The following is an 11,079-nucleotide window of genomic DNA, read 5'->3' on the forward strand; positions in this document are numbered from 1 at the left end:
CGGCAACCTTCCGCCCTGCCTCCAGGTATTCCGACGCTTTCTCCTCATGGTCTTCGGGATATTCCCAACCCCAACTCACACTTCTCGTCGAGGCACAACCGGTTTCCTGGCTTAGGGGCGCGGAACCTGATTCTCGTGAAGCCAATCCAACGCCCAGCTTTCTCTCCCTAGGTCTGCCTGTTAGTGGATATCGACACCCCCTTCACCACAGAAAGAGGCGCATACTTTACCATTTTTCTTTTTTGTTCTCTTTGTAGGTGGCTGTGTATTATTTTAATTCTTCTCTACCTATTGTTGACATTTTGTAAATGTGTTTTTATTATATTAACCAAGTAGAATAGAAACTTACTAAAATTATTAAAACACAGCACTTGCATACTGCGAATAACATCGTATGCATGGACATTTTGGAGGTCTTGTTTTGAAATTTTAAATGTAGATTCGTTTTTTAAAAAATTAGCGTCCTTGCGAGAGCTCTGAAGGGGTACCATCAGTACCTAAAACAGGGCGGGGAAGTGGTGGGCCTCCTCCAAAATGTCCCTTTTTTAAAATTTAGAAATTAGAAAAAAAAGTTAACATTGAAATGTTACATACATACAATTTGCTCCAAAACGTTTTTTTACTTTTAATTTTGACTTTTCTTCAATTGTCTTGACATTTTTCAGTGTAAATGGCGTCTGGTGCGGTTTCGTCGGAGGATTCCGATGGCTCCACCAGGAATCCTGGAGATCCTTTGGGGACCGTGAAAAAAACCTTATGAAAAAGATTCATGAACTAATTTCCTCCACATCGCCTACTGCTTGACCCTCTAAAAAGGAAGTCCCACAGGGAACAATTGACCATTGACTCAGACAGTGAAGTTGGATCAGAACAAGATACTGCTCGGCGTATCCCGTTTTCAGCTGATAACCAGGAAATGGCCTTGCCATTGCACCCTCAACCACTCCGAATGCCGAAAATAAGAAACGGGGTTAGGTATGTATTTATTTATATAATTTGTACATTTATTTATAACAATTACAAGTAAAATAGCCATAATTGTACCATTTATGCAGTGTATATGCAATTCCAAAAATCTCGCAAATGCGCTATAGGACACAAAAAATAAAAATCTATTTTTTTATCTACCGCATTCAAAAAGCACGTAGCTCTCGTGAGTTTATAAATAAATTAGTGCGGCTCGCTCTACTATATAGAAGACGTCATTGTTATGACGTCCTCGAGAGTGAGACTCTGGTACAAAAAAAAAATAATTGGGCCAGTATATCATTATTAGATAAGTGATCGTTTATTAGTTGAAAAAAATATTTAAGCAAAGCAATACCTCTACTTGTCTCTAGGGAGTGGTAATTGGTCATGCCTAATATATAAATCGATGGGTAAAGCCAAGGGTAACGTCCATAGAGCCGCGAGAATAAAAAACCTTAAAAAAAATTTATGGACTCTTTCAATGCGTAAAGTGTATGTTAATTCATGTGGAGCGAGCCCAGATGATAACCGCAACAGAAGCGGTACATGATTACCAGAATGCCCATAAAGAATGTTTCATTACAGTTTCAGTTAAATTTAAAAGCAGTTTCCGAGTTGTTGCTCTGAAGGGGTACTGTCAGTACCTAAAACAGGGCAAGAAAGTGGTGGTTCTCCTCCAGAATGTTATTTTTTTTTTTTAACCGAATTTTCGAAAAAAAAAAGACGATGGAGACGTGTCCCGTATTCTGGTTAGGTTAGGGGTTAGTGACCGGATAAATCGTCAAAATCAAAATTCAACAAACCTTTAAACGGCGATGTGAGGTCATGAAAAGTGATGAAACAAAAACTAGGTTGAATAGGTTACGAGTATAAGTATTTAACCCAATTTTTGTTTCATCACTTTTAATGACTTCATATCACTTTTTCAATGTGTGTTCTGTTGTCATTGTGGTGATTTATCATGCAACCTGATTGCATTTATCGATTTTCTTTTAATTTTAATTAATTTATTTATTTATTTATTTCATCGACACTCGTGGCGGTTTTCGATAAACTTAGTGTGGCTTTCTTCAGTCGCCCTATGTATTATGATTATATATAAAATTTATGATCAATATGGTTCCATGCTAACTCAACACGGTGACTGTTCAACACACTTTTAAAAAGTGATATAGAATCATTAAAAACGATGATTTGTTTAAACCTAACCTAACCTAACCTTACCTAACCTAACCTAACCTAACCCAACCTAACCTAACCTGACCTAACCTAACCTACTTAACCCAGTAAAAAAAAGTTTTTGTTTCATCACTTTCCATGACTTTACATAACTTTTTAAATATGTGATGAATTATCATTTTGATGATTTATCCGGTCGCCGATCAATATAATATAGAAACCCAACTTACGACTTGTAGTATGATATCGAAAAAAGAAATCAATTCACAAACCTTTCTTCTTTTTTTTCGTCTTTTGATGAGTTCAAAACATTGTAGACGATAGATGGCGTAGCGGTTTCGGGGAAAATTAGGTTTTTTGTTATTATTCTTCTTATGCTGTGTACCTAAGTGTCATATTTATGTGTGAATAAAAATTATAAATAATAATAATAGTAATTATTTATTTTTTGGAATAACTTTACTGAGTAAAACCTAATATTGTAATATTTAATTATCGAAGATAATATTAGCGAATTCTAAAAGAAAATCTGAAAGAGAAAAATCACCAAAATAATAAAAAAAAAAAAATCAGTCCTAGATGTGACCGTATCCTTTTCTGATTTTTCTGTTTCAGATTTTCGTTTAGAAATCGGTAATATTGTCTTCGATAATTAATAAATTAAATAAATCATTTTCGTCAGGAGGTGAGGGAATGCAATTCAGAGCGGCGGGGCGCGGGTAAAGCGCGGGAGTAACTGGGACGCACTTAACGGCCCTCAACGTGTTTTCAAAATTTTCTTATTTAAAAATAAAATATTTATTTTTTTAAATTTCAGAATCGAACTCATAACGTCATTCTTAGTGTAGAATAATAAATTTAGCCGCGGTTCGGTGCAGCGGGGCCGGCGATGAGTGGGATCTGATATCGAGTAGCGGCCGCGGGTGGACGGCGGGAGTAACTGCGACGCACCCGATGACGCCATTTGCCCCGGGCACGGTGTGATTTAAAAGAAAAAAAAACTTTTTTTTTGACGTATTTTATTTCAGAATCTAATTCGGAACGCCATTCTTAGTGTAGAATATTAAATTTAAAGGTTTCGAGAGCATTGGGACCGGAGCTGACAAGATCTCATTTCGGATGATAGCCGCGGGTAAACGGCGGGAGTAAACGGGCCGCACTTAATGGCCCTCAATGTGAAATTGTAAATTTATTTATTTTTATAGATTTTTATTTCGGAATCGAATTCGGAACGTCATTCTTGCAGCGTAGAATAAAAAAATTTAATGTTACGGGAGCATTGGGACCGGAGCGGAGCTGAGAGGATCTCATTTCGGGTGGTAGCCGCGGGTAAACGGCGGGAGTAAACGGGCCGCACTTAATGGCCCTCAGTGTGAAAATGTTTATTTTTTAGTTTTTCTTATCATGTATGTATGTATGTATGTATGTATGTATGTATGTATGTATGTATGTATGTATGTATGTATAATTTAACATTTCGATAGTGAGAAGACGTGAGCGACGAGGGTAAATTTATTTTTTCGAGACCGAGCGTGAGCAGTCGGGCAGACGGCCGGAGATGAGGCGACGCGGCTCGCGCTACTGCGGCCGGTTCCGCGAGAGGCCCGACCGCCCGGGCGTCCGTCTGAGCGCAGTCGAGGAGTCGGAGCGGGCGCATCGCGGTCTGTAATAGTCGGTGAATTTGTTTTATTCGAATCCCTTTTAAAATCGTTTTCTTACTATGTATGTATGTATGTATGTATGTATGTATGTATGTATGTATGTATGTATGTATGTATAATTTAACATTTCGATAGTGAGAAGACGTGAGCGACGAGGGTAAATTTATTTTTTCGAGACCGAGCGTGAGCAGTCGGGCAGACGGCCGGAGATGAGGCGACGCGGCTCGCGCTACTGCGGCCGGTTCCGCGAGAGGCCCGACCGCCCGGGCGTCCGTCTGAGCGCAGTCGAGGAGTCGGAGCGGGCGCATCGCGGTCTGTAATAGTCGGTGAATTTGTTTTATTCGAATCCCTTTTAAAATCGTTTTCTTACTATGTATGTATGTATGTATGTATGTATGTATGTATGTATGTATGTATGTATAATTTAACATTTCGATAGTGAGAAGACGTGAGCGACGAGGGTAAATTTATTTTTTCGAGACCGAGCGTGAGCAGTCGGGCAGACGGCCGGAGATGAGGCGACGCGGCTCGCGCTACTGCGGCCGGTTCCGCGAGAGGCCCGACCGCCCGGGCGTCCGTCTGAGCGCAGTCGAGGAGTCGGAGCGGGCGCATCGCGGTCTGTAATAGTCGGTGAATTTGTTTTATTCGAATCCCTTTTAAAATCGTTTTCTTACTATGTATGTATGTATGTATGTATGTATGTATGTATGTATGTATGTATGTATGTATGTATGTATGTATGTATGTATGTATGTATGTATAATTTAACATTTCGATAGTGAGAAGACGTGAGCGACGAGGGTAAATTTATTTTTTCGAGACCGAGCGTGAGCAGTCGGGCAGACGGCCGGAGATGAGGCGACGCGGCTCGCGCTACTGCGGCCGGTTCCGCGAGAGGCCCGACCGCCCGGGCGTCCGTCTGAGCGCAGTCGAGGAGTCGGAGCGGGCGCATCGCGGTCTGTAATAGTCGGTGAATTTGTTTTATTCGAATCCCTTTTAAAATCGTTTTCTTACTATGTATGTATGTATGTATGTATGTATGTATGTACTTATGTATAAATATACAAAAATCTCTTCACTTTAATATGTTTTGTTATGATTTTTTTTTTCTCCTATTTACATATGTTTTAAAAGTAAAATTTTATTATTATTTTTTTACACTTCACAGACGAGTGTTTTTGGACTCTTGTAGAGGTAAAAATGTTAATTTTTAATTGAATATATTTTTAAAAAATGTACGTGTAAATATGAATTTATTTGATTTAATTTCAATGTCGTCTATTAAGTTTTTTTTTTTTTTTAACTCAACAGAATAAATGATATAATATAACAATTCTAAAATGTTGCCTAGTCTTGTGGGTGCCGGGTGAATTTACTTTATGTATCAGGTTAGGTTAGGTTAGGTTAGGTTAGGTTAGGTTAGGTTAGGTTAGGTTAGGTTAGGTTAGGTTAGGTTAGGTTAGGTTAGGTTAGGTTAGGTTAGGTTAGGTTAGGTTAGGTTTAGGTTAGGTTAGGTTGGGTTAGGTTGGGTTAGTGTAGGTTAGGTTAGGTTAGGTTAGGTTAGGTTAGGTTAGGTTAGGTTAGGTTAGGTTAGGTTAGGTTAGGTTAGGTTAGGTTAGGTTAGGTTAGGTTAGGTTAGGTTTGGTTAGGTTAGGTTAGGTTAGGTTAGGTTAGGTTAGGTTAGGTTAGGTTAGGTTAGGTTAAGTTAGGTTTGGTTAGGTTAGGTTAGGTTAGGTTTGGTTAGGTTAGGTTAGGTTAGGTTGGGTTAGGTTAGGTTAGGTTAGGTTAGGTTAGGTTAGGTTAGGTTAGGTTAGGTTAGGTTAGGTTAGGTTAGGTTAGGTTAGGTTAGGTTAGGTTAGGTCAGGTCAGGTTAGGTGCGATTACAATTTTTGCAAATAGATAAATTGACAAAAATTTTTGCCATTAAAATTTATGCCAATAAAATTTTCTGCCAATAAAATTTGATGCCAATAAAATTTGATGCCAATAAAATTTTCTGCCAATATAATTTTATGCCAATAAAATTTTAGGCCAATAAAATTTTCTGCCAATAAAATTTGATGCCAATAAAATCTTCTGCCAATATAATTTTATGCCAATAAAAATTTTTTGCCAATACTTATTAGCAAAAAATTGATCTTTGTCAATGGAATTTAAATTTAAAAAAGTAAAATAAATACAAAACAATACAAGAACAACACGTCAACTCAACAGAGATCAAATGGGAAAATAATTCACCGACTCCAGATATTTTCATATCGGAGGGTTTCGGCTCGGTAGAACTCCTAACGGGGCCTATAAATAAATCCTACAGATCCCTCAACATAAACATTTAAAAAAATCTTTTGTTATCCTACATGTATTCAAAATGACCGACTTTTGCATCTTTATATATAAATTTTTTGATAGATCTAATACGCCTAAATTTTTAATAAGAGAGCTAGGTATAATGCCGGTAGCCGAAATAACGAATGGTAATATTTTTTATAGTCTGAGAATGCCAAATTCTTTTTTTCTCATTTCCTAAATCTGTGTATTTTCTTATTTTTTTCACTAACAGATTTTTGAATATTACAGGAATTCGGAATAGCGACATCGATGATATAAGTTATTTTTAAAAATTTTGTCATGTAAAACTATATCGGTTCTATTATGACTAATCGCTCGATCTGTTAGTTATATATTTAGTTAGTTATGTTAGTTATTTATTATTATTATTATTATATCTATGTTAAGTTTTTATTTTTATTTGAAATATGTTCTTATTGTGTAAATTTGAAATAACTACGTACCTCTGTATTAAGTTTTTTTAAACTCACCGGGAACGGTCGGTCGGTATCATCGATTAAATGAAATAATTAAAATTTCCAAAATGCGAATACGAAAGTAAGTGACGAGAGTAAATTTATTTACCGAGACCCGAGCGCCTTGTGCCCGGTTTCGCGAGCCGCCCGAGGCCCGACGGCCCGGCCGCCTGCGCGCCTTCGAGGGGTCGGAGCGGGCGCATCGCGCTCGGCGCCGTCCCGAGCGAGAACGCGACCCGGCACAGCTTTGTGCCCGCCGAGTGTGGCGGGCTCTCGATGCACGGCGTTCGCAAACTGCGGCGGCCTATCGGTCGTGTCGGCGGTGTTATTTGCGAGAAACTACGTGACGCCCGCTTCTGCGCGGCGTTCGCGCTCATGTTTTGACTCTGGGAGTTCCGCGCGAGCAGAATTTTCAAAAGCAAAGGCGGAGGATTTTATCCCCGTCTCACTGTTGCCTCGCCAAAGGCGTGCGCTTTCGGTGTACACGTTTTACGAATGGGAATTATAAATCGGACGATAGCGTCGTCGCGGGTGCGGTCTCTCTCTCTCGGGCGGGAGCCGTCCTACGCGCGCTTTCTTCGTTTGAAGCAAAAATTTTCCCGCGGAGCTTTCGTCTAGCGACGGTCGCCGAGCGGGAGAATATAGCGGTACGCATAATGAGCGTGACTCGTGCGGGTGACTCCGTCGCGTGTTCTTTAACGCCGTGTTGTCCGCGCCCTCTACGCGAGGGCGGGCCTCTGTCGTTCGGAGGATTAAAAACCCTCCGACGGTGGTGCAGCTCCCTGGTTGATCCTGCCAGTAATCATATGCTTGTCTCAAAGACTAAGCCATGCAAGTCTCAGTAAAAGCCGAATTAAGGTGAAACCGCGAATGGCTCAATATATCAGTTTTGGTTCCTTAGATCGTACACGGTTACTTGGATAACTGTGGCAATTCTAGAGCTAATACATGCAAACGAGGTTCTGACCGGTAACGGGAGGAATGCTTTTATTAGATCAAAAACCAATCGGCGGCGGGGTTCGCGCCCCGTCCGTCGCCATTCGAGATGACTCTAGATAACTTTGAGCTGATCGCACGGTCTAGCACCGGCGACGCATCTTTCAAATGTCTGCCTTATCAACTGTCGATGGTAGTTTATGCGACTACCATGGTTGTCACGGGTAACGGGGAATCAGGGTTCGATTCCGGAGAGGGAGCCTGAGAAACGGCTACCACATCCACGGAAGGCAGCAGGCGCGCAAATTACCCACTCCCGGCACGGGGAGGTAGTGACGAAAAATAACGATACGGGACTCGTCCGAGGCCTCGTGATCGGAATGATTACACTTTAAATCCTTTAATGAGGATCCATTGGAGGGCAAGTCTGGTGCCAGCAGCCGCGGTAATTCCAGCTCCAATAGCATATACTAAAGTTGTTGCGGTTAAAAAGCTCGTAGTTGAAATTGTGTCCTGCGGTGTCGGTCTACCGAATGCGGTACGACAGGCACGTCTGCGGGGCTTCTCGCCGGTGCGTCCACCGCCGGCGTGTGTCGGTCGGCCTCACGGTCGGCCGCGCACCGAGGCGGGCCGTCGCGGCTGTTTACTTTGAACAAATTAGAGTGCTCAAAGCGGGCTAACACTTGCCTGAATATTGTACGCATGGAATAATAGAATAGGACCTCGGTTCTGTTTTTGTTGGCTTTCTGATACCAGAGGTAATGATTAATAGGGACGACTGGGGGCATTCGTATTGAGACGTTAGAGGTAAATTCTTGGATCGTCGCAAGACGGACTAAAGCGAAAGCATTTGCCAAAGGTGTTTTCATTAATCAAGAACGAAAGTTAGAGGTTCGAAGGCGATTAGATACCGCTGTAGTTCTAACCATAAATGATGCCAGCCAGCGATCCGCCGAAGTTTCATAATTTTAACCCGGTGGGCAGCTCCCGGGAAACCAAAGCTTTCGGGCTCCGGGGGGAGTATGGTTGCAAAGCTGAAACTTAAAGGAATTGACGGAAGGGCACCACCAGGAGTGGAGCCTGCGGCTTAATTCGACTCAACACGGGAAAACTCACCAGGCCCGGACACTGGAAGGATTGACGGATTAACAGCTCTTTCTCGATTCGGTGGGTGGTGGTGCATGGCCGCTCTTAGTTGGTGGAGCGATTTGTCAGGTTAATTCCGGTAACGAACGTAACTCTAGCCTATTAAATAGACGTGCAACCGGTATCACGAGGGTCCGTGTGCGCGCGGCTTCGGCGTTCGCGCGTCGGGGTCGTGCGTTTCGCGGTCTTCACTACCGGCGTACAATGAAAATCTTCTTAGAGGGACCGGCGGTATATATAGCCGCACGAGATTGAGCAATAGCAGGTCTGTGATGCCCTTAGATGTCCTGGGCCGCACGCGCGCTACACTGAAGGGATCAGCGTGTCCTCCTTGGCCTAACGGCCCGGGTAACCCGATGAAACCCCTTCGTGATAGGGATTGGGGTTTGCAATTCTCCCCCATGAACGAGGAATTCCTAGTAAAAGCGAGTCACCAGCTCGCGTTGATTGCGTCCCTGCCCTTTGTACACACCGCCCGTCGCTACTACCGATGGATGATTTGGTGAGGTCTTCGGACTGGTGCGCGGAAGCTCTCACGGGCATCCGACGCGTCGGAAAGTTTGACCGAATTTGATCATTTAGAGGAAGTAAAAGTCGTAACAAGGTTTCCGTAGGTGAACCTGCGGAAGGATCATTTCCTGTGTTTAATGTTTGTGCTTTCCATGATATGAAATATTATTATGAAACAAAACATATTATACATATAAACCATAATCGAACGAATGCTAAATTACTGCGTCGGAGATCGCCCTAGGGCGCCGATGCGAACCGAGAACCGCCGGCGTCGAGCGGAGGAGGGCTCCGTCCTCTATCCGCTCGTCCGGTGAAATTTTACCCGTCGCCGTGAAGGCGGCGGTACAAAATTAATCTTTTTGTCGAATGGAATTATAAACATTTCGAAAACGCAAACCAAATTGTAAAAACCGAAAACTAAAACGTATCTATTTATGTTTGTTTTATCATTATTACCCTGAACGGCGGATCACTCGGCTCGTGGGTCGATGAAGAACGCAGCTAAATGCGCGTCAGAGTGTGAACTGCAGGACACATGAGCATCGACATTTCGAACGCACATTGCGGTCCGAGCAAGACGTAGTTTGTCGACGGACCACTCCTGTTTGAGGGTCGCGCACACAATGCGACCAGACTGTTCTCTCGCCCCCGTCCTCGGACGGGGGCGCGCAGAGCGAGCGTTGCCGGCGTCGCCGGGGCCCGCGCGCGTCGTCTCCTCGGAGACGCGCGCCGGGACCTCGGCGTCCGGTTAAATTTGACGAAGTGCTCTCTCGATGCGCGCGATTTCCGCTTGCGTTATACCAAACGCGGAGGAACGCGTGCGAGCCTTGAGCTAGCGACGACGCTGAAAACTGGGCAGTCTACCGCGCGAGCGGTCGGCTGTCCGGGGCGATCTTCGCGCTCTCGGCCGCGCGCACCTCCGCGGACGCTCGTCGGTTTCGCGCCCGCTTGACAGAGTCTGCACGGGCGAGAATACGCGCACACTGTTGCTTTGCGTACTTCTCGAATTTATAAAATTTTTGTTGTCGACCTCAAATCAGGAGAGATCACCCGCCGAACTTAAGCATATCAGTAAGCGGAGGAAAAGAAACTAACGAGGATTCCCCGAGTAGCGGCGAGCGAAACGGGAAGAGCCCAGCGCTGAATCCTGCGGCCCCGGCGGGCCGCCGGGAAATGTAGCGTTCGGGAGGAGAGTTATACATACACGCGCGGTCATTAGTCACGGCTGCCTGTCCAAGTTCATCTTGAACGGGGCCCGCTTACCCGCAGAGGGTGCCAGGCCCGTGGTGACGGTAGCCGGCCGCGACGGTCTCTCTCCCTAGAGTCGGGTTGCTTGAGAGTGCAGCCCTAAGTGGGTGGTAAACTCCATCTAAGGCTAAATACTACCACGAGACCGATAGCGAACAAGTACCGTGAGGGAAAGTTGAAAAGAACTTTGAAGAGAGAGTTAAAGAGTACGTGAAACCGTTCAGGGGTAAACCTGTGGAACTCAAACGAGCGAACGGGGAGATTCATCGTGTCTTCCGTCGGGGCTCGCGCCTCGCGCAAACCTTCGCCTTCGGCTTTCGGGTCGGGGCGGTGGGTGCGCGGGTGCGCCGTCAGGCTCCCGGAGCGCGTGCACTTCTCCCTTAGTATAACACCGCGACCCGTCGCGCCGCGGTCGAATGCGCCGTGCGGTTGACCCGTCTCGCTCTGCGAGGCGGAGCCGCGGTGTCCACGGCCGCGGCGTACATTACGCAGCGACGGTAGAGAACGAGGATCGCGTCCGCCCCTCGCGGGCGTCCGTCGCGCTGCAGCGGCGTCCTTCGCGTGGCCCCCGGCGTCTAGTGCGTCGCGGGTGTCGCGCGTCGGGTGTCCGTCGTTAGCGGCGC

General features: G+C 44.6%; 3 non-coding genes across 3 annotated transcripts in view; all 3 read left to right on the forward strand.

The window, feature by feature from the left end:
- The first annotated feature begins 7,392 nt into the window (after positions 1 to 7,392).
- On the forward strand, positions 7,393 to 9,332 carry LOC149408577 (small subunit ribosomal RNA). Its single transcript, XR_016305484.1, has one exon. It is a non-coding gene; the product is annotated as a small subunit ribosomal RNA (ribosomal RNA).
- Positions 9,333 to 9,661: 329 nt separating this feature from the next.
- LOC149408578 (5.8S ribosomal RNA) lies at positions 9,662 to 9,823 on the forward strand. The gene has a single exon (XR_016305483.1). It is a non-coding gene; the product is annotated as a 5.8S ribosomal RNA (ribosomal RNA).
- Positions 9,824 to 10,234: 411 nt separating this feature from the next.
- Positions 10,235 to 11,079, forward strand: part of LOC149408579 (large subunit ribosomal RNA) — a 4,065-nt gene continuing 3,220 nt past the window's right edge. The window contains exon 1 of the ribosomal RNA XR_016305487.1: positions 10,235 to 11,079. This exon is cut by the window's right edge and continues 3,220 nt beyond it. This is a non-coding gene — a ribosomal RNA (large subunit ribosomal RNA).

This window comes from Hesperophylax consimilis, unplaced genomic scaffold (genome assembly GCF_061612785.1).
Source record: "Hesperophylax consimilis isolate HC1 unplaced genomic scaffold, BYU_Hcon_1.0 scaffold_174, whole genome shotgun sequence".
In the NCBI taxonomy this organism is placed as follows: domain Eukaryota; kingdom Metazoa; phylum Arthropoda; class Insecta; order Trichoptera; family Limnephilidae; genus Hesperophylax; species Hesperophylax consimilis.